Below are 27186 nucleotides of genomic sequence, written 5' to 3' on the forward strand. Positions count from 1 at the left end.
TCTTCCTTGGCCCAGAGATTTGAGGGACAATGAACATATCAGACAAAACTGCAGTCAGCTTGTCTTCTTCTTCAGTCTGTAGGAAATTCAAGGGAAACCTTTACACCCACAGACTGGTGACTGTTTGGAACCCATCACCACAGGGACAGTGAGAGGTGAACAGTAGGGAAGGATTTAAAAGGACCGTCATAGAACAGAAAGACTGACAGGGACCAGCTGGGCGGAGTTGACTCTCAACTGTACACTGGGTGTGTTGTAGATTCACTAAGTGCTTGAGACAAAATGTAAAATAGAACAGATTTATTTGTCACAGATTCAGAATATTAAACACCAGTCCCATAAAATGTGAACAATAGCAGAAAAAACTCCTCTCTGCCCAGTGACTGCGGTGCAGAACTGGGTGTGATGAGCAGCAGCAATAATTTCAGAGTTTGATACCAACAGTCATTTTTGAATTTGCTGCTGGACTCAGTAACTGTGATGGTTAAATATCCAGCATACGGTTTATTTAAACTTTTCCCCAGAGTTTCTGAAGTTGGATCAACGATGGAATCCCTTTCCACATTCAGAGTAGGTGAGCAGCCTCTCCCCATCGTGACTTGCTGGCTGTTCCTTCAGGTGAGGTGAGTCACTGAATCCCTTCCCACAGTCTGAGCAGACAAATGGCTACTCTCCAGTGTGAACTCGCTGATGTATCTTCAGTTCAGATAACTGAGTGAATCCCCTCCCGCAGTATGAACATATAAACCATCTCTCCTCAGTGTGAACTCGCTGGTGTGCCAGTAGGTTTGATAACTGAGTGAATCCCTTCCCACAGTCTGAGCAGGTGAACGGCCTCTCCATAGTGTGAACTTGATAGTGTGCCACAAGGTTGCTTGACTGAGAAAATCCCTTCCCACATTCAGAGCAGGTGAACGGCCTCTCTCCAGTGTGAACTCGCAGGTGTTCCTTCAGGTCAGATGATCGGGTGAATTCCTTCCCACAGTCTGAACAGGTGAACGGCCTCTCTGCAGTATGAACTTGATAGTGTGTCACAAGATTGCTTGATCAACTGAATCCCTTCCCACATTCAGAGCAGGTGAATGGTTTCTCCCCAGTGTGAATTTGCAGGTGCCTTAGTAAGTTAGATAACTGTGTGAATCCCTTCCCACACTCTGAACAGGTAAATGGCCTCTCCCCAGTGTGAACTCGCTGATGTACCTTCAATTGCGATGACTGAGTGAATCCCTTTCCACATTCAGAGCAGGTGAACGGTCTCTCCCCGGTGTGAACTCGCTGATGTTCCTTCAGGTGAGATGAGTGAGTGAATCCCTTCCCACAATGTGGACATGTGAATGGCTTCTCCCCACTGTGAACTCTCTGATGTGCCTTCAATTGAGATGATCGATTGAATCCCTTCCCACAGTCTGTGCAGATGAATGGCCTTTCCCCAGTGTGAACTCGTTGATGTACCTTTAATTGAGATGATTGATTGAATCCCTTCCCACAGTCTGAGCAGGTAAATGGCATCTCCCCAGTGTGAACAAGCTGGAGTGTCTATAAGGATAACTGAGTGAATCCCACAGTCTGAGCTGGTGTACTCTGTTGTGTGTACTCACTGGTGTGTCTGTGGATGGGATGAGTGTGAATCACTTCCCACAACCTGAACAGATGAACAATCTCCCTACATTGAAAGCTTGCTCATGCGTCAACAGATCAGATTACGGAGTAAATGTCTTCCCACACATGAAACAGTTGAACAGTCTCTATTCCTGAAGAATTCACTGATGTGCCTTCAGGTTGGCTGAGAGAGTGAATCTCTTCCAAAACAGATGGAGCAAGTGAATGGCTTGTTACTGCTGCAAATTTGCTGTCGTATCATCAGCTTGGATGACAGAATGCATCTCTTCCCGCAAACAGATCAACAAGTGCTGGTGTGTTCCCAACACCCCGGTTCCAGTGGACTCACTGAGTTCAAATCGAAAACTTCATTTCAGACACAAAGCACATTTCCAGCTGGGATGAGACACTTCTTTATCTCCTAGGATCAACAACAGAAATACCAGTGTTACAAAGGAAATATCTGGTCACTCCTTACGGTTCATTTTGGTAGGTCAAATATGATGACAGAATATAGTATCAACAGTAAGACTTCTGGCAGTGTGGAGGATCAAAGGGATCTTGGGGTCCGAGTCCATAGGACACTCAAAGCAGCTGCGCAGGTTGACTGTGTGATTAAGAAGGCATATGGCGTACTGGCCTTCATCAATCGTGGAATTAAATTTAGGAGCCAAGAGGTAATGCTGCAGCTATATAAGGACCCTGGTCAGACCCCACTTGAGGAGTACTGTGCTCAGCTCTGGTCGCCTCACTACAGGAAGGATGTGGAAGCCATAGAAAGGGTGCAGAGGAGATTTTCAAGGATGTTGCCTGGATTGAGGAACATGCCTTATGAGAATAGGTTGAGTGAACTCGCACAAAATACTGGTGGAACGCAGCAGGCCAGGCAGCATCTATAGGAAGAAGCACTGTCGACGTTTTGGGCCAAGACCCTTCGTCAGGACTAACTGAAAGAAAAGATAGTAAGAGATTTGAAAGTAGGAGGAGGAGGGGGAAATCTGAAATGATAGGAGAAGACAGGAGGGGGTGGGTGAAGCTAAGAGCTGGAAAGGTGATTGGCAAAAAGGATACAGAGCTGGAGAAGGGAAAGGATCATGGGACAGGAGGCTTAGGGAGAAAGAAAGGGGGAGGGGAGCACCAGAGGGAGATGGAGAACAGGCAAAGAGTGATGAGCAGAGAGAGGAAAAAAAGGGGGCAGGAAATAAATAAACCGGGGATGGGGTAAAAAGGGGAGGAGGGGTATTAACGGAAGTTAGAGAAATCAATGTTCATGCCATCAGGTTGGAGGCTACCCAGACGGAATATAAGGTGTTGTTCCTCCAACCTGAGTGTGGCTTCATCTTGACAGTAGAGGAGGCCATGGATAGACATATCAGAATGGGAATGGGACGTGGAATTAAAATGTGTGGCCACTGGGAGATCCTGCTTTCTCTGGCGGACAGAGCATAGGTGTTCAGTGAAACAGTCTCACCAATATATAAAAGACCACACCGGAAGCACCGGACGCAGTATACCACACCGGCTGACTCACAGGTGAAGTGCCGCTTCACCTGGAAGGACTGTCTGGGGCCCTGAATGGTGGTGAGGGAGGAAGTGTAAGGGCAGGTGTAGCACTTGTTCCGCTTACAAGGATAAGTGCCAGGAGGGAGATCGGTTGGAAGGGATGGGGGGGGTGGGGGGGGGAATGAATGGACAAAGGAGTCGCGTAGAGAGTGATCCCGGGGAAAGCAGAAAGAGGGGGGAGGGGAAGATGTGCTTGGTAGTGGGATCCCGTTGGAGGTGGTGGAAGTTATGGAGAATGTTATGTTGGACCCGGAGTCTGGTGGGGTGGTAGGTGATGAGAATGTGGAGAGGGTAAGGGGTACATGTAAAAGGGGGGACAAGGGGTAAGTGTAGCAAAATATGTAGACAGGATCAGGGAGAGAATACGTCATTGGGGAAGTGTAGAAGGACAGAGAACAGGTAACTAAAATAGAATGCCAGACAGGACATGGCAACCACAAGGAAAGGGGAACATTGTCACCACAAGACAGTGTTTGGCAAAGTATCTGAGCTATATACCTATTTCAAGTGTTTTGCTTGCGTCTATACTTATTCCAAGTACTTCGCTTGCGTCTATGCTCATTCCGAGTATTTTGCATGCTTAACTATGCGATAGCCAATCAATCGATGAATTTGAATCAGTAACCATATTTGCCAATGTATTACCCCGCTTTTGGGTACAAGTATGACCTTTGTAAACCGACAAATTGGGAGTTGGCTACCTTATGCCTGAAGTGCGTGTGGCTGCAAACTCCTCTCTGAATAAAAACCGCTTCAAAGGTAATTTCTTGTCTCTGGTGTTTTTCCTCAACTGAGCAGGTTAATAATTTCAGTTGAACAATTTGGCGAGCCAGCCAGGAGCCAAACGGCTGGCAGTTCAGGATCCAGTGTAAGAGATCGGCGGGCAGGTACGAGCGGGTTGAGACAGAAGGGCCCTCCGTGAGATTTTTCTCGGTCTCTATCTCCCTCTCTGACTCCCCGTTCTGACCTCTTCAGCTCCGGCTGACCATCCTACGGCTTCCACGGACAAAACGGAGAACCTCAGTTGGGAGACACGGATAACAGGTAAGAATTGCATAGAGTTTGAGGTTCGAGTCCCCTGGTATAGGAAGCGGGGTTAGAGTCCCTGCGTGGGGTCTGGGGTTGGAAGCTCCGGAGCAATACATATTTAATTTGATTAAGGTCTGGTTCCAACATCTAACTGAAACCGCATCCTGCCTTAGACTGGTTGTTAAGAGCAGAAATCTGCCACGCGAAGGTCAGGAAACTGAAGTGGATGCGAGAGTAAGTTACCAAAATGAGCCAGACTCTAGATAAATTAGGACCAAATACACCATTATGGAAAATGTGTAAAGAATTCCCTGAAAACGAGACAGATTTACGGAGACTGAGCGCGCGGATGAATAAGAAGTTGGGGAATGAATTTTGGCCATTAGGGGGAACCTAGGATCTTGAGAAGTGTAAGCGAGCAGAGGGACAGGTGTGGCGACAGAATGTCTCACAGAAATGGAAAGATCTAATTATGCGTTGGTATACCGTGGCCAGTAGACTTAATGAGCACTCCCGCCAGACCTCCTGGGAGGTGAATGCAAAAAATAGAAAGATACCCATCAATGATAGTGACGGAAAACCCAGGAGCTGGCCAGTACTGAAGGCCTTATGTGAAATCTATGATGAGGAGCGTAGGATTGATGATCATAATGTAAAACTTGGTGATAAAAGGCCAGCACCGGATATGACTGGGCTGCAGACCCTATTTGACCCTAATGAGGACACTGAGGAAGAGGAGCAGCAGCAGGTCCCTTTGCCTGCGGGGGCTGCGAATCCCGTCCCGCCTGTACCTTCGGAACATTCCGCTCCCCGTGCCCTTGACCCATGATCGTTCCCCCCCCCCCCATGCACTCCCGACCCCAAGTCCACGGTTCACTGACCCCATTGCGGCCCGTACCTGAGCTAAAACCAGGAAAGGGGACACACAAGTTACTAAACCTTAAGAACCGCATGGCTCATAAATGGACTACAAGACGGAACCTCTACGTGGGTGACAGCCCACTGATAGACCCCCAAGGGGACGAGTTTGACCCTGACTCAGACCTTACCACCTCCAGTGATGATACTGACCCCGAGGATAATCCTGACGCAGCCCTAGCTCGAAAGTACCCTGATTGGCCCTACCCCACCAAATATCCGGGTAGATCTAAGCCCCTCACCCCCCGACAGATGCCAATGCGAGAGGTCCCTAACCCTCGTCACAATCCAGCCCAGGCTGAGGATGCTGTGCAAAATCCCTTGACGGTTTCTGTGTATACCCCCTGGAAGCCCAATGAAATGCTGGTGGTGATGCAGGGCGCTCCGGACAGAAAGTAGAAACCGGAGGAGTTTATTGAATATTTGCTGAGTACTATTAAGATCTACAGGGCGACCCCAAGGAATCTTTTTAGTTTATGTTGTATGGCCCTCACCACTACTGAGGCAGAACAATGGGGGATAATGGCCCATTAGAAACCTGGGAGGATTTGGTACGGGAGGTCCCCGGTGAAAGGGAGCAAACGGAACGCATCCGCTGAGCTCTCCGAAGGGCTCTGCAACAACCTTTAGATCTCACTAGGGTGATGGAGACCCACCCGAAAAAGGAAGAGGACAGTCCTGACTTTTTTGACCGTTTCTGCTCCACTTATGTGGTGGATGTGGCATTTAACACTGGACAGCCCTCCCCACACTTCAATGCCATCCTTATCCAGTGCCTCCCAGACGAGGTCTCGAAGGCCATAAAGACCCATACCTTAGACTGGGCTGACAAGACCAGAAGCCAGATGCGGCACCTGGTAACCCATTTCTGGGCACAGGACAAATCTGCGCCAACTCTTGTTAAGCGAGAAATGATACAGCGCCCTCCCCGTGCTAACGGGGGAACAGGGTATCCGATGGAATCTGAGGTGTGTAACCGGGGGTGGGTAGATGACTATGGAAATGGGTATTAAGAACATCCAAATGGACCATATGGACCTGCCCGTCGACCCTCTCCCAGGGGTCCCCAGCGCTTGCCCAACAGAATGCCGCTGCCAACAGATTACTGTTTCGCTTGCGGCAAGTGGGGCCATTGGCGGCGCTATTGCCCCCGAAGGACCGACCCCTGCCCTCCTCGCTTCCCTGCGCTGGCACCCTGGGATAGGGGTCAACCTGGACCCCCGCAGAATAGGCCCCCTTATACAACCACCAACCCCTTCCAACAATGACGGGAGGCGGGCGAATGGGACTCTCAAGGCCATCCACGCAACCTGCTGGTCCTCTCTCTGTCTGCAGAGGATGAGCCAATTTTTCACCTCTGGGTCCATTCCGTATGCATACCCTTCCTCCTTGATTCTGGGGCCACCACGTCCACCCTGGACTGTGATATTTGCATTCCATATGCCTTCCCCCTTTCCAACTCCCGACTCCCCTTTTCGGGATTGTCAGCTCTGGTGCAGGAGTTCCAGATGACCAAAGAACTCCCCACTCGCTACAACCACCATGAGTCCCTTATCAGATTTGCGGTGACCCCCAATTTGGGCATCAACCTGGCAGGAAGGGATATACTCTGTCGTTTCCATCTCACCGTTACCTACATCAGTGATGGTCTCACCCTGACTGAACCTCCTACTCATTGGGTGTTCTGGCTTCACATTCCCCTGCAATGGTGGACATTGGACCTCGCCCACCTCCTCTCCTGCTCACCAGTTGCCCTTGAGCCCCCATACACTCCCCATGTGACCCTTGCATACAACTCTTCAGGATGCTCAGAGGTCTTGGCAGCGCCACTGCACGATGGTTCACCATTATAGACTTACAACACGCCTTCTTCTCCGTACCCCTACATGAGGATTCGCACTGCTTATTCGCCTTCATCTTCCAGGATCGCCAATACACCTGGACCCGACTTCCCCAGGGCTTTAGGGACTCCCCCACTATTTTCTCGGAGACCTTTTGTGGCCAACTGAACCTCACCTTCCCCAAAAACTCAGCGCTCGTCCAGTACGTTGATGACCTGCTTTTGGCTAGTGACACTCATGATGCCTGTGAGGAGGACACGAACTATCTCCTCCACACCCTACATTCCCTGGGATACGTGATTCCTCCGACAAAGGTGAAACAAACTCAGACACAGGTGAAGTTTTTAAGTGTCCTGCTTAGTGCTGCAGATCGAGCACTTACGGTTGACAGAACTCGACCCATAACCCAGACACCCCCTCCACAGACTCCAAAGCAAATGCGTAAATTCCTTGGGCTAGTGAACTTTTACAGGCAGTGGATCCCTAACGCTGCATGCCTGACTAAGCTGCTCACCCCTTTAGCCTCTCCAAAGGCCCCCCTCCCTTGATAATGGACGAGCACCAATCGGCCGCTTTTAACTCCTCAAGGCCTCCCTTTCTGCTTCACCTGCACTGGGTCGGCCACTGTATGACAGGCCTTTTCAGCTCTACGTTTCCATTGTCGATTTATGTGCAACAGCTATTCTCACCCAGACACATGGGGACCAGCAGCATCCGGTTGCCTATTATTCCACGCCGCTGGACCCGGTAGCCCAGGGATAGCCCCCATGCACTCAAAATTCTTCCTGCCGTTTATCTTATGGTCAGCGCAGCATCCAACTTAACCCTACATTAACCAGTGATGGTCTACTCTTCCCATGCGGGAACTGCCCTTCTAACCACGCACCAAACTCAACATCTCACTCAGGTGAGACTCAGCCGCTATGAGATGGCTCTTATCCATAATCCGTTGCTGACGTTTGCCTATTGTACCACACTTAACCTTGCTACCTTTGTGGATCACCCGCCTGACCTTCTATCCGAGCCTCCCCACTCCTGCGTAGAGCGAAACCACTTCCTCATTTCTCCGCGACCAGACCTCCAGGACATTGAGTTCGACAATCTGGACCTGATACTTTTTGTGGACGGCTCGTCCTCTGTCTCCCCGGACGGTGTCTGGCAATCAGGTTATGCCATTGTGACCCCACACACCACCTTGGAGGCGGCAGCCTTCCACCCACCAGCCTCGGCCCAACAGGCTGAGCTTTTCGCTCTCACTTGCGCATGTATCCTCGCCTCAGGTCAGACAGCCCATATTTACACGGATTCATGCTATGCATTTGGGGTCGCTCACGATTTTGGCACACTATGGGCGCAGCGGGGCTTCCAAACGTCGGCTGGCAAAAGCATTGCCAACTACATTGCTACATTGACAACTTGCTCAAAGCCATCCAGCTCCCCGGTAAGCTTGCTATTATAAAATATGCCGCCCACTTATCCGATGACTCTCCCGTTAGTAAAGGCAATGCCAGGGCAGACCTGGCAGCCAAGCGAGCCTCCTTCTCTAAAACAATAACTGTGGATTCGGCCCCGCGCCTTCTGCCTGCCAGGCAGCCAGCTGTTAGCCCAGGCATATTCAACATCGTGCTGGGAAGTGCGTGTGGCTGTGAACTCCTCTTTGAGCAGGTTAATAATTTCAGTTGAACAGTGAGGACAAGGGGAACCCTATCCCAAGTGGGGTGGCGGGCAGATGAGGTGAGGGCAGATGTGTGGGAAATGGGAGAGATGCGTTTGAGAGCAGAGTTGATGGTGGAGGAAGGGGAAGCCCCTTTGTTTAAAAAAGGAAGACATCTCCTTCACCCTGGAATGAAAAACCTCATCCTGAGAGCAGAGACGGAGCAATTGCGAGAAGGGGATGGCATTTTTGCAAGAGACAGGTTGGGAAGAGGAATAGTCCAGGTAGCTGTGAGAGTCTGTAGGCTTATAGTAGATATCAGTAGATAAGCTGTCTCCAGAGATGGAGACGGAAAAATCAAGAAAGGGGAGGGATGTGTCGGAAATGAACCTGGTAAATTTGAGGGCAGGGTGAAAGTTGGAGGCAAAGTTAATGAAGTCAACGAGCTCAGCATGCGTGTAGGAGGCAGCACCAATGCAGTTGTCGATGTAGCAGGAAAAGAAGGGGACGGATACCCGTATAGGCTTGGAACATGGACTGTTCCACAAAGCCAACAAAAAGGCAGGCATAACTGGGACCCATGCAGGTGCCCATGGCTACACCCTTGGTTTGGAGCAAGTGGGAGGAGCCAAAGGAGAAATTATTGAGAGTGAGGACAAGTTCCGCCAGACGGAGGAAAATGGTGGTAGAGAGGAACTGGTTAGGTCTGGAATCCAAAAAGAAGCAGAGAGCTTGAGACCTTCCTGGTGGGGGATGGAGGTATACAAGGACTGGACGTCCACAGTGAAAATAAGGCGGTGGGGGCCAGGGAACTTAAAATAATCTACGCTCTGTCCGCCAGAGAAAGCAGGATCTCCCAGTGGCCACACATTTTAATTCCACGTCCCATTCCCGTTCTGATATGTCTATCCACGGCCTCCTCTACTGTCAAGATGAAGCCACGCTCAGGTTGGAGCAACACCACCTTATATTCCGTCTGGGTAGCCTCCAACCTGATGGCATGAACATTGATTTCTCTAACTTCCATTAATGCCCCTCCTCCCCTTTTTACCCCATCCCTCATTTATTTATCCCCCCCCCTTTTTCCCACAATAGACAATAGGTGCAGAAGTAGACCATTCGGCCCTTCGAGCCTGCACCGCCATTTTGAGATCATGGCTGATCATCTACTATCAATACCCGGTTCCTGCCTTGTCCCCATATCCCTTGATTCCCCTATCCATAAGATACCTATCTAGCTCCTTCTTGAAAGCATCCAGAGAATTGGCCTCCACTGCCTTCTGAGGCAGTGCATTCCAGACCCCCACAACTCTCTGGGAGAAGTTTTTCCTTAACTCTGTCCTAAATGACCTACCCCTTATTCTCAAACCATGCCCTCTGGTACTGGACTCTCCCAGCATCTGGAACATATTTCCTGCCTCTATCTTGTCCAATCCCTTAATAATCTTACATGTTGCAATTAGATCCCCTCTCAATCTCCTTAATTCCAACGTTTACAAGCCCAGTCTCTCTAACCTCTCTGCGTAAGACAGTCCTGACATCCCAGGAATTAACCTTGTGAATCTACGCTGCACTTCCTCTACAGCCGGGATGTCCTTCCTTAACCCTGGAGACCAGAACTGTACACAATATTCTAGGTGTGGTCTCACCAGGGCCCTGTACAAATGCAAGAGGATTTCCTTGCTCTTGTACTCAATTCCCTTTGTACAGGGAATTTTCTCTCTTTCTGCCCATCACTCTGCCTGTTCTCCATCTACCTCTGGCACTCCCCTCCCCCTTTCTTTCTCCCTGGGCCTCCCATCCCATGATCCTTTCCCTTCTCCAGCTTGGTATCACTTTTGCTAATCACCTTTCCAGCTCTTAGTTTCACCCCACCCCCTCCTGACTTCTTCTATCAATTCAGATTTCCCCCTCCCGCTCCTACTTTCAAATCTCTTACTACTTTTCTTTCAGCAAGTCCTGATGAAGGGTCTTGGCCCAAAATGTCGACAGAGCTTCTTCCTATAGATGCTGCCTGGCCTGCTGCGTTCCACCAGCAATTTGTGTGTGTTGCTTGAATTTCCAGCATTTGCAGATTTCCTCATGTTTGAGTGTACTCGGCCTTTTCTCCTTGGAGCGACGGAGGATGAGAGGTGACCTGATAGAGGTGTATATGCCAATGAATTTGAAGGGGAGGGCATTTGTCTTTCCCATTGGATTGTGGCACCTTTGTGATGTGAAAGCTGCAAGTCACTTGTTACCCAGGAGAAAGGTGCTTGATATCATTATGTACCACTGCTTGGAGTGGTTTAAACTAATATGGCAGAGGGATAGGAACCAGTATGATAGAGCTGAGGATGAGCCATCAAGTTTACAAGCAGATGATGAATGTAACATGACTGTAAGGAAGGACAAGCCAATGATTGGGTACAAATGCAGACAGCACAGAGTTAAATTGTACCCCAAAGGCAAAATTCAAAAGGGTGAAGGGTGAAGAATGCAGGACTGAAGGAGTTACAGACAGGTGGTCACTCCAGGGCCATGGGGGACAGAGAAATGGGTTACAGTCAGGAGAGGGAAGGGGAAGAGTGAGGTACTAGAGAGTACCCCTGTGGCTGTACCCCTTGACAATAAGTACTCCTGTTTGAACACTGTTGGGGGGGGGGCAGCCTTCCTGGGGGAAGCGACAGTGGCCGTGCCTCTGGCACAGAGTCTGGCCCTGTGGCTCAGAAGGGTAGGGAAAGGACGAGGAAGGCAGTAGTGCAGTAGTGATAGGAGACTCTACAGTCAGGGGTTCCGACAGGTGATTCTGTGGACGCAGGAAAGAAACTCGGATGGTAGTTTGCCTCACAGGTGCCAGGGTCTGGGATGTTTCTGATTGCATCTAAGATATCCTGCGGTGAGAGGGAGAACAGCTAGAGGTCGTGGTACATATTGGTACCAATGACATAGGTAGGAACAGGGAAGAGGTCCTGAAAGAAGACTACAGGGAGTTAGGAAGGAAGTTGAAAAGCAGGACCTCAAAGGTAGTAATCTCGGGATTACTGCCTGTGCCATGCGACAGTGAGAATAGAAATAGAATGAGGTGGATAAATGTGTGGCTGAGGGATTGGAGCAGGGGGCAGGGATTCAGATTTCTGGATCATTGGGACGGGTGTTACCTCTTCTGGGGCGGGTGTGACCTGTACAAAAAGGGCGTGTTGCACTCGAATCCCAGGGGAACCAATATCCTGGCGGGCAGGTTTGATAGAGCTGTTGGGGTGGGTTTAAACTAGTTTGGCAGGGGGGTGGGAATCAGAATGTGAGTGCAGGGATTAAGGTAGAAGGACAAGGGCATGATGCTAAGAGTTCTGAGTTGATGACGAAGGACAGGCAGGGGACAGAACATAATTCTAGCCAGTTAAAGGGGTTGAAATGTGTCTATTTCAATGCTAGAAGTATTAGGAACAAGGAGGATGAACTTAGAGCATGGATCAGTACATGGAATTACGATGTTGTGGCCATTACTGAAACATGGTTGGACGAAGGACAGGATTGGATGATGCAGGTCCCGGGGTTCAGGTGTTTTAAAAGGAATAGGATGGGGGGTAGAAAAGGTGGGGGGAAGTGGCATTGCTGGTCAGGGATAGTATCACGGCTATAGGAAGGGAGGACGCTGCAGAAGGAGTGTCCACGGAGTCACTTTGGGTGGAAGTCAGGAATAGGAAGGGATCACTGTGCTGGGAGTAGTCTATAGGCCCCCAAATAGCCCTCAGGACATCGAGGAGCAGATAAGCAGGCAAATTTTAGAATGGTGCAGGAAATACCAACTTCCCTCACATTGACTGGCACCTCCTGACTGCAAGGGGGATAGATGGGGCTGAATTTGTCAGGTGTTCAAGAAGGGTTCCTGACACAGTATGTGGACCAGCCGATGAGAGGAGAGGCTATACTGGATCTAGTTCCAGGTAATGAACCTGGTCAGGTGACATACCTCTTGGTGGGGGAGTACTTTGGTGAGAGTGACCACAACTTCCTTAGCTTCAGCATAGCTATGGAAAGGGATAAAATCAGACAAAATGGTAAAGTGCTTAACTGGGGAAGGGCTAACTTTGAAGGGATGAGGCAGGAACTAGTGAGAGTAAATTGGAAACAGATGTTCAAAGGGGAAAGCACAGAAGCAATGTGGGAGAAGTTTAGGGACCACTTGAGCTGAGTTCAGGATAGGTTTGTCCCATTGACGCAAGGAAAAAATGGTAAGAAAAGGGAACCGTGGATGATGAAACATGTGAGGCAACTCGTCAAGAGGAAAATGGAAGCATATGTTAGATATAAGAAGCAGGAAGTAGGAGGGGCTTATGAGAAATATAGGGTAGCCAGGAAGAAGCTAAAGAAAGGACTTAGGAGAGCTCGAAGGGGGCATGAGAAGGCCTTGGCATGTAGAATTAAGGAGACCCCCAAGGCGTTCTATGCGTATGTGAAGAATGCGAGGATGACGAGAACGAAGGATAAAGGATAAAGAGGGCAACATATGTCTGGAGGTGGAGGAGGTTGGGGAGGTCCTAAATGAATACTTTGCTTCAGTATTTACAAGTGAAAAGGATCTTGATCAGGATGAGGTCGAAGTAGAGCGGGCCTGTGTGCTGGACAATGTGGAGATTAAGGAAGAAGTAGTGTTGGATCTTCTTAAAAACATTAAGATTGATAAATCCCCAGGGCTGGATATGATACACCCCAGGTTGTTGTGGAAATTGAGAGAAGAGATCGCAGGAGGTTTAGCTATGATCTTTGAATCCTCTTTGGCTGCAGGGGAAGTGCTGGAGGACTGGAGAATGGCAAATGTAGTTCCCTTGTTTAAAAAAGGTAATAGAGAGAAACCTGGGAACTATAGACCGGTGAGTCTTACGTTGGTGGTCTGCAAACTACTGGAAAGGATTCTTAAGGATAGGATCTACAAGCATTTGGAGAAGTACAGTCTACTCATGGATAGTCAACATGGCTTTGTGAAGGGAAGATTGTGCCTCACGAGCCTGATTGAGTTTTTTTGAAGAGGTAACAAAAGAAATCGATGAGGGTAGGGCAGTGGATGTGGTCTACACGGACTTTAGCAAAGCATTTGACAAGATCCCTCATGAGAGACACATCCAGAAAGTCATGAGGCATGGGATAAGTGGAACCTTGGCTGTTTAGATAAAAAATTGGCTTAAAGGAAGAAAGCAGAGGGTAGTTGCGGAAGGAAAGTATTCTGCCTGGAGGTCGGTGACTAGTGGAGTGCCGCAGGGATCCGTCCTGGGACCCCAGCTATTTGTGATTTTTATAAATGACCTGGATGTAGAGGTGGAAGGATGGGTGAGTAAGTTTGCGGATGACACGAAGATTGGAGGAGTTGTGGATGGAGCTGTAGGTGGTCGAAGGTTACAAAAGGATATAGACAGGCTGCAGAGTTGGGCAGAAAAATGGCAGATGGAGTTCAATCCGGACAAGTGTGAGGTGATGCATTTTGGAAGGACAAACCAGAAGACTGAGTACAGGATTAATGGTCAGTTACTTAAGAGTGTGGATGAACAAAGGGACCTTGGGGTTCAAATCCATATATCCCTCAAGGTCACTGCACAGGTTGATAGGGTAGTTAAGAAGGCCTATGGGTTGCTAGGCTTCATTAACAGGGGGATTGAGTTCAAGAGTAGAGAGGTCATGCTGCAACTCTACAAATCTCTGGTGAGACCACACTTAGAGTATTGTGTTCAGTTCTGGTCACCTCATTATAGGAAGCTATGGAGAGGGTGCAGAGGAGATTTACCAGGATGTTGCCTGGAATGGAGAACAAGTCATACGAAGCAAGGTTAGCAGAGCTGGGACTTTTCTCTTTGGAGCGTAGAAGAATGAGAGGGGACTTGATAGAGGTCTACAAGACTATGAAAGGCATAGATAGGGTGGATCGTCAGTACCTGTTTCCCACGGCACCAATAGCAAACACCAGAGGGCATAGGTACAAAATTAAGGGAGGGAGGTTTAGGGGAGACATCAGGGGCAAGTTTTTTTTTAAAAAAAACATAGAGGGTTGTGAGTGCCTGGAATGATTTGCCAGGGATGGTGGTGCAGGCTAAAACATTAGGAGCCTCTTGTACTTATTTAAGAGTATTTAAGAGCCTCTTGGACAGGCACATGGATGAAAGAAAAATGGAGGGTTATGGGGTAGTGTAGGTTTAATACTATTTTTTAAAGGATTATATGGGTCAGCACAACATGGAGGGCTGAAGAGCCTGTACTGTGCTGTACTGTTCTATGGTTCTAAGGTGCTGTACTTAAACGTGCGTAGCATTCGAAATAAGGTGGCTCAATTAGAGATTGGTTGGTATGACATTGTGAATTTGGAGTATTGTGTACAGTTCTGGTCACTGAATTATAGGAAAGATATCAACAAAATAGAGAGAGTACAGAGAAGATTTACTAGAATGTTATCTGGGTTTCAGCACCTAAGCTACAGGGAAAGGTTGAACAAGTTAGGTCTTTATTCTTTGGAGCGTAGAAGGTTGGGGGGCGACAATAGAGGTATTTAAAATTATGAGGGGGATAGATAGAGTTGACGTGGATAGGCTTTTTCCATTGAGAGTAGGGGGAGATTCAAACAAGAGGACATGAGTTGAGTGTTAGGAGGCAAAAGTTTAAAGGGTAACATGAGGGGGAATTTCTTTACTCAGAAAGCAGTAGCTGTGTGGAACGAACTTCCAGTAGAAGTGGTAGAGGCAGGTTCGGTATTGTCATTTAAAGTAAAATTGGATAGGTATATGGACAGGAAAGGAATGGAGGGTTATGGGCTGAGTGCGAGTCAGTGGGACTAGGTGAGAGAAAGCGTTCTGCACGGACTAGAAGGGCTGAGATGGCCCGTTTCCGTGCTGTAATTGTTATACGGTTATATGACATTTCTGAATCATGGCTGAAAGAAGGCCATATATGGGAGCTTAACATCAAAGGATATATTTTGTTTTGAAAGGATAGCAGGAAGGCATAGGCAGGAAGGTATGGCTTTGTTGGGAAGACAGAAAGTGCTGGCATTGAGTCAGAGTGTGTTGAATCTTTCTGGGTGGAGTTAAGAAATTGCAAGGATAAAAAGCCATAATGGAAATCATACACAGGCCTCCAAAGAGCAGCCAAGATGTGGGGTTGAGATTGCAGAGGGAGCTGGAAAAGGCATGTAATAAGGGTAATGGTAATTATTTTATGGTAATAAAGGTAATTATAATGGGGGACTTCAATATGCAATGTGATATTGGGAAAATCATGTTGATGTTGGATTGCAAGAAAGGGAATTTGTTGAATGTCTACCAGATGGTTTCTTAGAGAAGCTTGTGCTTGAGCCTACTCGGGGAAAGTCCATCTTATATTGGGTGTTGTGTAATAAGCCAGATATTATTCGAGAGCTTAATGTAAAGGAACACTTAGGAGACAGCGATCATAATATGATTGAATTCATACTGTAAATTGACAAGGAGAAGCATAACTCACATGTATCAGTATTGCAATGGAATAAAGAGAATTACAGAGGAATGAGAAAGGAGTTTATCCAGGAGGATACTAGCAGGGATGATGGCAAAGCAGAGATAGATCACAAGGCACAGGACAGATATGTCCTACAGAAGACATTCTCAAATGACAGAGGTAGGCAACTGTGGCTGATAAGGAAAGTTAAGAACTGCATAAAAGCCAAGGAAAGGGCATATAAGGTAGCAAAAGATAGTGGGAAATTGGATAATTGGGAAGCTTTTAAAATCAAACCAATGGTAACTAAAGAAGCTACAGGAAGGGAGAAGATGAAATATGAGGACAAACTAGCCAATAATATAAAGCAGGATACTAAAAGTTTTTACAGTTATACAATGAGTAAAATTGAGGTGAGAGTTAATATGGACCACTGGAAAATGATGCTGGTGAAGTAGTAATGGAGGACAAAGAAATGGCAGATCAACTTAATGGATACTTTGTATCAGTCTTCACTGTGGAAGACACCAGCAGTGTGCCAAAGGTCCATGAGTGTCAGGGAGCAGGAGTAAGTGCCATTGCTGTTACAAAGGGAAAACTGTGAGACAAACTCAAAGGTCTTAAGCTGGATAAGTTACCTGGACCAGATGGACTATATCCCAGAGTACTGAGAGAGATTGCTGAAGAGATAATGGATGCATTGGTCATGATCTTTCAAGAATAACTTGATTGTGGCATGGTCCCGGAGACCTGGAAGATTACAAATGTTACATCACTCTTTACAAGGGGAGAAAGGCAAAAGAAAGGAAATTATATGCCAGTTAGCTTACTCTCAGTGGTTGAGGAAGTGTTGGAGTCTATTATTAAGGATGAGATTTCAGGGTACTTGGAGACTAATAAAATACGTCAAAATTCAGCATGGTTTCTGTAAAGGGAAATCTTGCCTGACAAATCTGTAGAGTTCTTTGAGAAAGTAACAAGCAGGCTGGACAAAGGGGAGGCATTGGATGTCATTTACTTGGATTTTCGGAAGGCCTTTGACTAGGAGCCATACATGAGGCGGTTTAACATGATAAAAATCATATGGCTTTACATGAAAGATATTGGCACGGATAGAGGAATGGCTGACAGGCAGAAGGCATCTAGTGGGAATGAAGGAGGCCTTTTCTGGTTGTCTGCCAGTGACTAGTAGTGTTCCTCAGGGGTCAGTATTAGGACCACTACTTTTCACATCGTTCGTCAGTGATTTAGATAATGGAATTGATGGCTTAGTGGCAAAGTTTGTGGATTATATGAAGATAGGTGGAGGTGTAGGTAGTGCTAAGAAAGCAATGCAATTGCAGTAGGACTCAGACAAATTGGAAGAATGGGCAAAAAAGTGGCAGATGGAATACAGTGTTGGGAAATGTATGATAATGAATTTTGGTATAGGGAAAAATAGTGCGGACTATTATCTAAGTGTAAGAAGGTTCAAACAACAGAGGTGCAGAGGGACTTGGGAGTCCTCGCGCAAGTCTTCCAGAAGTTTAATTTACAAGTTGAGTCTGTGGTAAAGGTGGCAAATCCAATGTTGGCATTTATTTCCAAGGGGAATAGAATATCAAAGCAAGGAGATAATGCTGAAGCTTTATAAGACATTGGTCAGGCTGCACTTGGAGTATTGTCAACAGCTTTGTGCCCCTTATCTCAGAGGAGCAAGTCCAGAGGAGGTTCATGACGATGATTCCAGGATGAAAGGGTTAACATATGAGGAGCATTTTGGGAGCTTTGGGCCTGTGTTCACTAGAATTTATAAGAATGCGGGGGGATCTCATTAAAACCTACTGAATATTGAAAGGACTAGATAGGAGCAGAATTAGATCATTCAGCCCATTGAGTTTGTTCCATCATGGCTGATCCTGGATCCCACTCAACCCCATACATTTGCCTTCTTGCCACATCCTTTGATGCCTTGACCGATCCGGACTACCAACTTCCATCTTAAAATATACTCACGGACATGGCCTCCACCAGAGTCTGGCAGAGCATTCCACGGATTCACTACCCTTTGGTTAGAAAAATTCCTCCTTCCCTCTGTTCTACAATGTTGCCCCTCAATTCTGAGGCTGTGCCCCCTGGTTCTCGATACCCCCACCAAAGGAACATCCTCTTCACATCCACCCTATCTCGTCCTTTCAATATTCAGTAGGTTTTAATGAGATCCCCCGCATTCTTCTAAATTCTAGTGAACACAGACCCAAAGCTCCCAAATGCTCCTCATTTTACAACTCCTCATCCAGCAATTTACCTACAACTAATGTGAGACTCACTTGCATATAGTTTCCAGTATTTTCCCTTGATCCCTCCTTATTAGCCACTCACCAGTCCTCCGGGACCTTGCCTGTGGCTAGAGTGGACACAAAGATACCGGTCAAGGGCCCAGCAATCTCCCCTCTTGGCTCTTTCCGTAATACCCATTTTAAGACAATGCTTTATATATTAATTCAGTTATGCTGTTGGGTACTTCATTTTCTACAGATTTTCTCAATATGCATTCCTTTAATTATACAATCAAGTAATTAAGTTGATTGATAAGTTAGGCTTGTTGAATTAGCCAATAGGATCTTGTTAATATTTAGCCAATCACTAACATTTGGCCAATAAAATGGCCAGCAACAGTCTAGAGGGATTGTGGGTAGCCATTTTCTAGACAGAGCTAAAAGAAGAGAGAAGAGAGATGAAAGAATGGAGATGGACAACAAACATGAGTGAAGAACATGGTGAAATGCTCACAGAACACATTTGGAAGGACCGATACTGCTGTTGTAAAATCCTCATGCAGGCTATGGTCTCAGAGAACATACACATAACTTTTAATTAGCTGGTTATCACATGACCTTGGAGAATGTTTGACACCTTGTCCTTGGCATGGATATTTATTGATGTTTCGCTTGGACTGTGTTTTCAGACAGAATTGTTCAATACCACAAGTAAAAGAAGTGAAGTAAACCAGATTGATTACGTAGCAATGAGCTCCAACACACTATTGGCTAATCACCACACGTGTAATGGGCCCTTTTCTTTATTTTGTTTGTGATAGTTTAGAATATTTTGTCAATACAATTTTAATCAAAGTTAAGACTGGTAGAGTTTAATTATTGCTTCTTGGCAAACAGTAAATTTGCTTGGGATATCAGTATTCATACAAATAACAGTTCTACTTTCCCTTACCCAAATTGTAGTTACCCTATGACGTGTTTATTTACTGGTGATGGTCATTTCATTGTTAATCCCCATGCATTGTAAGGTTATGTTACTGTTAGTTTGCTAACTCATTACATGCCTACAGTGAGAGGGTATGACTTTAATAACTGGGAGCAAATCCCATCAGGTTCTGGGGACTATCCACCTTAATACTCAATAGGAAGCCCAACACTTCCTCCTCCTCGACCTCTAAATGCCCTAACACATTTATACATTCAGCACTGATCTCCTGGTCCTCCATATCTTTTTTTTTGGTAAATACTGAAGCAAAGTACTGCCTTGGGATTCACCTTAATCTGACTTGCTAAGGACTTTTCATGGGAATGACCCTCCCGGTTGCCACTCACTTCAACTCTGCCTCTCATTCCCATCTAGATATGTCCATACATGGGCTCCTCTACTGCCATGATGAGGCCAAACTCAGGTTGGAGAAGCAACACCTCATCTACCGTCTGGGTAGCCTCCAGCCTGGTGGTATGAACATTGAATTCTCCAATTTCTGGTAATTCCCTCCCCCTATCCCAGGTCCCTCTCTGCCTCTCTCCTTTCAACTTTCTGCTTCTTTATCTCTACATTCTTTCACGCTTATCCCCTCCCCTCCCCCTTTATCTTTCCTCTGATTGGTTTTCCACCTGGCGCCTCTAGGCCTTACCCCCTCCCCTATCTCTATTACTGGGCTTCGGCCCTCTCTTCCCCCCCCCCCATTCCTGATGAAGGGTCTTGGCCCGAAATGTTGGCTACTCTTTTCTCACGGATGCTGCCTGACCTGCTGAGTTCTTCCAGCGTTTTAATTCCATGTCCCATTCTGATAGGTCTATCCATGGCCTCCTCTACTGTCAAGATGAATCCAAACTCAGGTTGGAGTAACAACACCTTATATACCGGCTGGGTAGCCTCCAACCAGATGGCATGAACATTAACTTCCGTTAATGCCCCTCCTCCCCTTCTTACCCCATCCCTGATATATTTAGTTGTTTTTTTCTCTCTGCCTGTTCTTCATCTCCCTCTGGTGCTCCCCTCCCACCTTCTTTCTCCCTAGGCCTCCCATCCCATGATCCTTTCCCTTCTCCAGCTCTGTATCCCTTTTGCCAATCACCTTTCTGGCTCTCAGCTCCACCCCACCCCCTCTGGTCTTCTCCTATCATTTCGCATTTCCCCTCCCCCTCCTACTTTCAAATCTCTTACTATCTTTCCTTTCAGTTAGTCCTGACGAAGGGTCTTGGCCCAAAACGTCGACAGTGCATCTCCTTATAGATGCTGCCAGGCCTGCTGCGTTCCACCAGCATTTTGTGTGTGTTGCTTGAATTTCCAGCATCTGCAGATTTCCTTGTGTTTACTCATCAATGAGGATGCCCATCTCCCAGGACATGCCCTCTTCTCATTGCTACCATCAGGAAGGAGTAACAGGAGCCTGAAGACACACTTTAGGAACAACTCCTTCCCTTCAGCCATCTGATTTCTGAATGGACATTGATCACACAAACACTACTTCAATAATAAGTATTTAACTACTTATATAGACAATTAAGCCATAAGCTATCTGAGCAGATTTGAGCAATTTGGCTCATTAAGACTGCTCCACCACTCCACCATGGCTGATCCATTCTTCCTATCAGCACCAATCTCCTGCCATCTCCCCATATCCCTTCATCGCATGATTAAGCAAGAACCTATCAAAGTCTGCCCTAAATATGCCCAAGGACATAGGCTTCACAGCTTACTGTGGCAACAAATTCCACAGTTGCCACTTTCTGGCTAAAGAAATTCCTCTACATTTCCATTCTAAAAGGATGCCCTTCTACTCTGAGGTTCTGTCCTGCGGTCTTAGACCACTCTATCAAGGCCTTTCAATATTCGATAGGCCTCAACCCATCATTCTTCTGAATTCCAGTAAGTACAGGCCCAGAGCTATCAAATGCTCTTTGTTTGTATGACAAGCCTTTCAATCCTGAAATCATTTTCATCAACCTCCTTTGAACTCTCTCCAATGTCAGCACATCCTAAGGGGCACAAAACTACTCTCAATCCTCCAAGTAATGCCTCACCAGTGCTTAATAAGGACTCAACTTATTAAGAAATAAGTGCTTACATCACATTTGCCTTCCTCAACCTGCAAATTAACCTTTAGGGAATCCTACTCAAGGTCTCCCGTCCCTTTACGCCTCAGATTTTTGAATTTTCTCTCCATTTAAAAACTAGTCTACTCCTTTATTTCTTCTATCAAAGTGCATGACCACACATTTCCCGACACTGTATTCCATCTGCCACTTCTTTGCGTTCTCCTAATCTGTCCAAGTCCTTCTGTAGACTCTCTACTTCCTCAAAAGTACCTTCAACTCCACCTAACTTACCATTGTCCGTAAACTTGGCTACAAAGCTATAAATTCCATCAGCCAGTCATTGACATATAACGTAAAAGAGTAGTGTGTCAACATAGACCCCAATGGAACACCACTCGTCACCAGCAGCCAACCAGAGAAGGTTTGCTCTTTGCCTTCTGCCAATCAGCCACTGCTGTATTCACACTAGTATCTTTCCTGGAATACCATGGGCTCTTACTGTTAAATCACCTTATGCATGGCACCTTGGTCAAAGGCCCTTCTGGAAAAAAGGTCCACAACATCCATTGATTCTCCCTTTTCTATCCTGCTTGTTATTTCTTCAAAGAATTTAAACAGCTTTCTCAGGCAAGATTTTCCTTTGAGGTCTTTATTCTTTGGAGCGTAGAAGGTGGAGAGGGGACTTGATAGAGGTATTTAAAATTATGAGAGGGATAGATAGAGTTGACGTTGATAGGCTTTTTCCAGTGAGAGTAGGGGAGATTCAAACAAGATGACATGAGTTGAGAGTTAAGGGGCAAAAGTTTAGGGGTAACATGAGGGGGAATTTCTTTACTCAGAGAGTGGTAGCTGTGTGGAACGAGCTTCCAGTAGAAGTGGTAGAGGCAGGTTCGATATTGTCATTTAAAGTAAAATTGGATAGATATATGGACAGGAAAGGAATGGAGGGTTATGGGTTGTGGGACTAGGTGAGAGTAAGTGTTTGGCATGGACTAGAAGGGCCGAAATGGCCCGTTTCCGTGCTGTAATTGTTATATGGTTATATACATTTTACCATGTGCCTTCAAGTATCCCAAAACCACATCCTTCACAATTCCAACATCTTCCCAACTACAGAGGTCAGACTAACTGGCCTATAATTTCCTTTCTTCTGCCCATCTCCCTTCTTGCAGAGTAAAGTGACATTTCCAGTTTTGCATTCCTATGGAACCATGCCAGAATCAATTAGCTTTTGAAACATCATCATTACTCATGCCTCCACAATCTCTTCAGCCACCCCTTTCAGGAACCTGGGGTGGATACCGCCTGTTCCAGATGTTTTCAGACCTTTCAGTTTCCCAAGAACTTTCTCCCCAGTAATGGCAACTTCACACACTTCTGCCTCCTGACACTCTCAAACTTCGGACATACTGCTAGTGTCTTCCACAGTAAAGGCAGCTGTAAAATACTTATTCAGTTCACCGGCCATTTTCTGTTCCTTATTGCTCCAGCATCGTTTTCCAGCAGTCCAATACCTACTTTCGACTCTCTTTTACACTTTATGTATCTGAAGACATGTTTGGGATGATCTTTAATATTATTAGTTTGCTTATAGTAGTATTGTAATATTTTATCTTTTCTTTCTTAATGACATTTTAGTTGTCCTCTGTTAGTTTTTAAAAGCTGCCGAATCCTCTAACTTACCACTAATGTTTAATCAATGATATGACATCGCTTTGGCTTTTATGTTGGTTCTAAATTCTTTTGTCAGCCAACCGTGCTGACAAAAGAACTGTGTCTTTAGAATACTACTTCTACACCTACTGTAATTTATTTTTTATATTATTATTGCATTGTACTACTGCCACAAAAACAACAAAATTTCACGACATACGCCGTTGATACTAAAGCTGATTCTGAACGAGAGCCGACTGGGCATCACCGTCCCCGGAATACGCGTGCGCCTTGGAAATGGCGCCAGGTCCTCCCCTCATCAGCACAAAAATCGCCGGAGCCTGGGTACAGATCGCGGGACTGGGAGAGAGGGAAAAGACCTGGAATATCGTGGGGTGCGGGGCCACGATGTGTCTGAAGCTCAGTCACGGTACGGAAGCCCCAAGCCCCGCTCCTACCTGCTGCAGATTCTGTCGTCTACTGTGTGCATGCGCGAATTCCGGGAACTATTTTGTGACCTTTCCGCATTTGATCGCTAGATAACAGATTCTGAAACGCAGAGATTTCTGGGTAATCCAGGTGCCATTAAAAGCAAGCACTAGTTCCTTGCTGCATGTCTCAAAAGGTCAAATTTTTATGCAGAAACCTCAGAAGCTACTATCACGCAGCACGTACAAACAAGCTGGATGAACACAGCAGGTCTGGCAGCATTGGTTAAAATGAGGAGTCAACGTTTCGGGCCGAGACCCTTCGTCAGGACTAAAGAAGGAGGGGGCAAGAGGCCCTATAAAGAAGGTGGAGGAGGGTGGAATGTCCCAGGTGAAAAACCAATCAGAGGAAGGATCAAGGGGTGGGGGAGGGGAAGCAGAGAGGGGATAGGCAGGAAAGGTGAAGAAGGAGTCTAAGGGGAAAGCACTATGGGTAGTGGAAGAAAGCAGAATCATGAGAGAGGTGATAGGCAGCTAGAAGAGGAGACACAGTGAAAGTGGGATGGGGGAAGGGAGAGGGAGGGAATTACCAGAAGTTGGAGAATTCGATGTTCATACCAAGGAGCTGGAGACTACCCAGACTGTATATGAGGTGTTGCTCCTCTAACCGGAGTTTGGCCTCATCATGGCAGTAGAGAAGGCCATGTATGGACATATCTGAATGGGAATGTGAAGCAGAGTTGAAGTGGGTGGAAACCGGGAGATCATGTCTGTTGTTGCGGACAGAGCGGAGGTGCTCGACGAAGCGATCCCCCAATCTGCGTTGGGTCTCGCCGATGTAGAGGAGGCCACACCGGGAGCACTGGATGCAATAGATTACCCCAACAGACTCCCAAGTGAAGTGTTGCCTCACCTGAAGGACTGTTTGGGGCCCTGAATGGTGGTAAGAGAGGAGGTATAGGGACAGATGTAGCACTTACGCTTGCAGGATAAGTACCAGGTGGGAGATCTGTGGGGAGGGACATGTGGACCAGGCAGTCGCGGAGGGAACGATCCCTGCGAAAAGCAGAGAGGAGTAAAGAGGGAAAGACGTCCTTAGTGGTGGGGTCCTGTTAAAAATGGCGGAAGTTGCGGAGGATAATATGCTGGCTCCAGAGGCTGGTGGGGTGATAGGTGAGGACAAGGGGAACACGGTCCCTGTTGTGGTGACGAGAGGATGGGGTGAGGGCCGAAGTGCGGGAAATGGAGGAGATGCGGGTGAGAGCATCATTGATGACGGCAGAAGGGAAACCACGATTCTTAAAGAAAGAGGACATTTGGGATGTCCTGGAACGGAAAGCCTCATCCTTGGAGCAGATGCGGCGGAGACGGAGGAACTGGGAATAGGGAATAGCATTTTTACATCTTTTTACATTTGGTAGGGTGGGAAGAGGTATTATCAAGGCCCCTGCCCCCTCCTTCTTTAGTCCTGACGAAGGGTCTTGGCCTGAAATGTTGACTACTCATTTCAACGGATGCTGCCAGACCTGCTGAGTTCATCCAGCTTGTTTGTACGTGTTGATTTGACCACAGCATCTGCAGTGTACTTTGTGTTTACTATAACGCAGCAAGTTGCTACAAACAATATTCTTAATGACAACAGGCAATCCGTGTGACAACTATCAAAGTGCAACTCACTAACAAGAGCAGACAAACCAATTCCCCCTTCACCACACAATCCTGCTTCTGGTTGAAGTGGTCCTCACCCTTATGCCTGTAGAATTCACAACCACCAACATTGGGTTGTGGTTCACTTTGGGGGGGGGGGGGAACATGAGAAATAGGAGCAGGAGTAGGCCATCAGGCCCATTGAGCCTGCCCCGCCATTCAATAAGATCATGACTGATCTGCTCATAAACTCAGCTTCATCTACCTGCCTTTTCCCCATAACCCTTAATTCCCTTACTGTGTAAAAACCTATCTAACTGTTTCTTAAATTTATTTAGTGAGGAAGCCTCAACTGCTTCCCTGGTCAGAGAATTCCATGGATTCACCACTCTCTGGGAAAAACAGTTTCTCCTCATTTCCATCCTAAATCTTCGCCCCTGAATCTTGAGGCAATGAGGGGTCTGAGGTGATGAGGTAATTATGTAAAGGACTGTAAAAGCACACTTTGTTTAAATCTTTGGTGTTTAATAAATGAATTGCTACTGGTTTTCTGAAATGTAAAACACCTCTGCTGTATTACTTGTGAAAACCTACATTGGTGACTCCAATGCTCTAGGATGATTCCAGAATTATTGATCATGTCAGCCAATGCAGTTGTTATGAAACTGCCAGAATTTTGGGAGCAAAATGTCGTTGCTTAGTTTGTACAAGCCAAGGCCCAGTTCACGCTGTGAGAAATCACTGCTAATGACACCAAATTCTACATCGCTCAGTAAGTCCACAGCTACGAGAGTTTGAGTCTACTAGAACACCTGCCTAAATATACGAAATACTGACTGCCGAAAACCGACGTTTTACAATTTGGAGTATTGGAGTCTGAACACGCTAGTCAGTTGCTCTGTCTGCCCGGCCTCAAAGTTGCTAAGCCTTTGAAGGTCATGGACCCCATGCTGTCCATACTGGGAAATCCCCGCTTTGTTTTTAAAGCACTATTCATGCAGCAATTGCCTGATCAAGTTAGCATAGCCTTCACTAATGCACCCATGATGGACTGTAGGAACCTTGCTAAAATGATAGTCCACACTCAGCCTGGCAGAGATGCAAAATTCCTCCTTATTTCCTTGCCTCAATAAGCCCAGTCAGCAAAGCCTCCAATATAAGGACAGACGGCACCAGACTTGCGTTTTTGCCACACTCACTTTGGAGCAAACGCTAGAAAAGTGCCGACTGCCTTGCAGCTTTGACAGTGCCAGCGTATCAGGACATCAGAGCTCTCTGAACACTGTAGGTTCCTGCTGGATCATTACAGACACCCTTTCAGGGCAATGCTTCCTGTGTGATACGGGTGCTGAAGTGAGTGTGCTGCCAGCATCACCTAATGTTGAGAAGGCAAAGAGCATTGGCTGCTTATGGCAGCTGGATCCAAACCTATTGGACACAATGGGTGATGTTCTGCTTTAGTGGTTGACATTATATATAGGACTTCATCCTGCCTAAGGTGGCTAAACTCTGCTCAGTGCAGATTTCCCAAGAACTATTAGTCGATCTTAAGAACTGCCAGCTTGTGAATGTAAAGCACTTTTAGTCATTACCCTGCTCCCTAAGTAAGTTCCCCACAACAACTCTGATAACTGCAAGTACCACCACACGTGAGTTTACTCGATTGCTCGGCAAATTCCCAAACCTTATTCAGCCCATAATCTCCACTACAGGCGCAAAGCATTGGGTTGAGCACCAGATTTTTACAACAGACCTGCCAGTCCAGGCTGGATCCAAAAAAAGCTGGCAACTTGGAATTTGTACACTGGAAATTCTTGGCAGTCGAACAGCCCCTGTGCCTACTGCTTATGTAGTGATTACCAATGCTTTAATGAGGCCACAACCCCCAATTGTTACCCGGTCCTGCACCTCCAGGACTTTTCGACAGGTTTAGTTGGAAAGTTAACTTTTTCAAGTAAATTGAGTTAGGGGCTAGCATCAGGTGCCTGTGTGCTCAGAGGACATTCCCAAAACAGCTGTGTTTGGCCTTTTTGAGTTTTTGTGCATGCTGTTTGGGCTGAAAAATACAGCACAGACATTCCAACGGCTGATTGACTCAGTATTAAAAGTTGACA

The 27186-nt window shown here is 46.7% G+C and overlaps 1 pseudogene; it reads right to left on the reverse strand.

Moving 5' to 3' along the window:
* Positions 1 to 285: 285 nt before the first annotated feature.
* Positions 286 to 16794, reverse strand: LOC140718193 (uncharacterized; annotated as a pseudogene).
* Positions 16795 to 27186: the final 10392 nt, after the last annotated feature.

The sequence above is a fragment of the Hemitrygon akajei genome, chromosome 29 (assembly GCF_048418815.1).
Source record: "Hemitrygon akajei chromosome 29, sHemAka1.3, whole genome shotgun sequence".
Lineage (NCBI taxonomy): Eukaryota > Metazoa > Chordata > Chondrichthyes > Myliobatiformes > Dasyatidae > Hemitrygon > Hemitrygon akajei.